Below are 4517 nucleotides of genomic sequence, written 5' to 3' on the forward strand. Positions count from 1 at the left end.
AGAAACTGCACTAACTATGGAGAGTTAGTCTCAGAATTGAATTGAATTGCTGAACACCCAGTTAGTGTAGTGGAATTGGAGACTTGGTGGTGTTGGAAAAGACAGCACGTACTGGGTGTTAGGGAAAAAACAGAGAAGGGTTTAAAATTTTTTGTTGTTCTTCTTCCTTACCATCTGAGTCATTTTCAGTGTACTATTAAATAGTTCTCTTCACTTATGGAGATACTTTTTAGACATCTCAGCATGGAGCTTTGAAAGTGAGGTGCTGGGAATTAGAGGTTTGAGGAGCAAAGGGAAACGTGGTCTTTGCAACACCATCCATCTGCTGAGGTGCGTGTGGGGTGGGGGCATCCCTGGGCAGAGGGAAGGAATGGGGGAGGCAGGAGGAGCAGCACCATATCCAAGTAGCTGGCATGTGGATGCCAAGAACAAGCTCTTCCCCTGCCCCAGGTATGTTAGAGGAAGAAGACCCTTGAAGAGAGCAAGCTCACACTTGGGTTGCCTTTCGTGTTACTGGAAAAAATAAAAAAATTTAAAACCAAGAAGAGACATTAAGAGAGCACTATTCTAATTCTCTGCATACTTTATGCAGGGAGGCAGAAAGAACTAGACTAAAAAGAGTAAAATTATCTACAAGATCCTTAATTGATAAAGGAAAAAGAACTCATTTAATTGGTGGCTGTCTTAAATAATGTGCATTGGAAAGTGTATAATCTAAAGTAGCATGCAGAGCAAGAAAAGTAACCAAGGAAATAAGGAAGTAGTCAAGAAAAGTTCCATAAATTAAATCATAGTTTGAAAGGATAAAGTCGTGTTAACATTCATTACCATATTTTAATTTCATGGTGATTAAAATTATAATGTAGCATGTATTACCACTTAATTGATCTGCCAACATCAAGAATTTGCAAGTTTCTTTTTGTTCTCCGAAGTCATAAACTATCTATTCTTCGATGCATAATTTCGGGGGTAATTTTAAACCATAAATATTTCTCTTTATTAAAATTCTCAGGAAATTAGAACCTCGATTGCTATTTATTTATATCTCCTTCGGTGAGAGGCCAGGAAATTCATTTTCTTGCATTTTGAAATGTACAAAATTAAAGTGCTAAAGAATATTATCTATTAATCTTCATGTTTCCTTTTATGACAGTTTTACAGTTTAATCACAATGCTCAGAGATCTGAGGGTGACAAGCCAAGCTGTGTCCCTTTAAAACTGGGTGTTTTTTTTTTTTCATATAGGAAACTCTCCTTGTTGAGGATGCAGACAGATCCATCCCACTGCTGAGCTCTGGCTACCCTTTCCAGGACAGGATTGTACTCCCGTGACACCAGTCTCCAGAGACCTGGTGATATTCAAGGTCTTCATCCCTCTCCGGGCACCCCTACCTAACACTCAACCCTTAGATGAGATGATATCCTCTTGCTGCCCTTCTGCCAACCCTTCCCTGCAATCGGACCTGACCTCTGAGAATGCAGCTCCCCCCAGCCTGATATAGCTCATCCCTCATCGGGTGCATCTGTGCCTAGCTACCCTGGTTCTGATGAAGTAAATAGGACACATATGTCACTGTGGAGCCTCATGAGTCTCTTTAGATAAAAATAAATTTGGAAAATTGCAAAACCCTCCAGAGACAATACCTTCCTAATGATTTCTGCCTTCTTTGACACCTCATTGCACTGATTAATGGTCATTCAAATTGACCACCTGGCATAGCTCACTGTGAAAATAAAAAAGGACATATTTTAAAAACTCAGGTGCTGTCTCGTGTGGTAGAATCCTGGTATGTGTGTGCGTGCACACACATAGGCTTACAACAATGACAAACAGATGCAGCATCTGAATCCTAAAATTTATTGGTGGCCCCCACTCTTTGTCTATGTTCCTTAGTACCATAGTTCTTAGGACTTCAAATAATTAGTCCCCACAATTAGCTCTCATATCGGCCAAAATTGTTAGGCTAAGGCTGGCCAAATATTTTAAGCCAAATAAAAGTGGAGAATTGTTCTTCTAGAGTCCTTTGTCATAGGCTACCCTGAGAGGTTAAAAGGAAAAAAATTAGGTGGCAACAGAAGCACCCTTTTTTACAATATCGTTACAAGCTATGAGCAAAGAAAAGAAACCCACTTTGGATGCCAAGTCTCAATATGGATTCCATCACTCCCCCTAAATTCTTTTTATCTGGCTCTGATGGGGTTTATAATTGAACACACACATAACTCATATATGACAACACCACTCATAGTTCTGTAGCAGAGTTAGGAAATATTTGAACGTGAGAAACAGAAACCCACTCAAAATGACACAACCCCAGAAAGAAAGCTCAATGGAAACATATAGTGAATGTATGTCAGATCCCAAGGGCTTGACAGAGAGTCAATATCCATTAAAGCCAAGAACAAAGGGTAAGGGGCTACACAGTCCCTCAACCCTCCCCTCTGTAGTCCAACTCCAGCAGGTTCAGGAGCAGAGCCCAAGCTTCTGCTCCACCTGACTTGCAAGTTCCAGCATCTCAGATGGACTAAGTATCTCAGTCTCTAGTTTAAGTCCGACAGGGAGACAGAGAGAGAGGATTGAATTGGTCACTGGACTGGATCCTCTTGGGTCACAAATCTCAGAATTTTGAGTGGGGCAGTTTTAGGGAGAGTGGCATCTCAGCAACATTGATTAATATCTATTTAACAAACAAGATCTCTGGTCAAGAGAGGCTCTGTGGTATTCCCACTTTGAAAACTTACTTCAGGGGGAAAGAGTACCAGGATCTATATGAAGAGGGCCAGACGTTTCACAAAGGGCCATTGAGAGGGGTATTACATGAGAACACATGGGAGAGAAGGTGTTAGGACCTGAAATTAGAAAGGAAAGTGCAACAAAGACTGTAGAGAGAAATTCTAACCTTGGGATGAAGGTAAGTACAGGACTATGAGGGCTGATGTGGGACTCTGAAAAATGGGAACTGACCAGATTAAGGTTACAGACCAGGAGGACAGGCTTTGGGGGAGGAGTAAGGATTCAGTCAAATGGCTAACTATATCGTCATCTCAGCAACAAACATATATCCTCTCACTTAATCCTTACAACAAATCTCTCACTTAGCTAAAGGTGACAGTGTGGTGATTACTCACCCTGCCTCTGGTGTCTGAATGCCTGGGTTCAAATTCTAGCCCTGCCACTTCCTAGCTCTGTAACTTTGGGCCACAAATTTTTCTCTTAATGCCTAAAATCCTCATCCGCAAAATCTCAGCAAAGGATTAACAGTAGCTCAGCTGCCAAGTCTGGGGTTAAACAAGATGGGGAGGGAAAGAGAGAACTAACTTTTGCTGAGTACTCTATTAGGATCCAAAGCATATGCACATGTTTTTACATCCCAGTACGTTCTCAAACCCTGAGATAAACTATGAGATCTTAGGGAGATCACTCTGCCTTCATTCTTCCCAACTCTTTCAATTACTTTCATTGTCTATTGTGCAGCTCATGTGAATATTCTAATAGCATAAAACTGATCATACCTCTGCATTATTAGGTTTGGTGGTTTCTCATCATCTACAAGATCAAATCCTAACACTTTAGTTAGGTATGTACTGTGCTTCCCAAACAGCCTCAGCCTACTTCATAGCCTCATATTATTCTTTCTCACCCCCTCCACCCTGTCCTTTCTCAATGATTTTGCTCTTCCATACCTCTATTTGTTCAGTTTGTATGTTTTTGAACATACATTAGCCTTTGTCTTCATTGCTCACCTTCCCATCTCTCCTCCTCAACTTGTAAAAGTTTATTGATCATTCAAGATCAAGGTCAAATACCTCTTTCAAATTCAAAATCTAGGTCAAATGTCCCTGACTTCTAGGGGCTGGTTAATTGCCCCCTCCTATATTCCAAATGTATCTCCATTATAGCAGTTTATCACATTCTATTAATTCAGCCTTCTACCTGGCTCTTTCTCATTGCACACAAGGATCTAGAGGGCAGACCTCGGGGCTTCTTCCTCTCTACATCTCCAGGGTCTCCCACAGTTCCTGGTCTAGGGTAGGCTTGTAATCAGTGCTTGTTGAATGAATGTGATCACTGAAGCTTTCACACACATGGTTGATCTTAATTGGTATTTTGCAAGAATTATATTCCACCCACTAGTTGAGGCGTGCTCATGTTTAGACACAGAAGAAGAAAACATGGAATATTGTTGCTGTGGAAACTAACTTGGAAAATGACTTTCTTTTCTCCTTTATATAAATGTACAAGTTGTATCTCATGGCTAAGTGGTCTATGAGTACTTACACAATGACACAGAAAGCCTCAAGCCTGCTCCCAACGCGTTCTGTGGCAGTCAGCAATGCAGACCATGGAACACGCCCCATGTGCCATTCTAGCATATAATCTTTCTCACTTTGATGCCCAGTTGCTGGGTTAAATATTGTTTTCAGTCTATTCTACAATAAAATTATTGCACTTCAGTGGATTTCTGTTTCAAGATTTTAAATGTTTTAAAACCACACAACATAACAATTTTCAAAAGA

This window comes from Macaca nemestrina, chromosome 12 (genome assembly GCF_043159975.1).
Source record: "Macaca nemestrina isolate mMacNem1 chromosome 12, mMacNem.hap1, whole genome shotgun sequence".
In the NCBI taxonomy this organism is placed as follows: domain Eukaryota; kingdom Metazoa; phylum Chordata; class Mammalia; order Primates; family Cercopithecidae; genus Macaca; species Macaca nemestrina.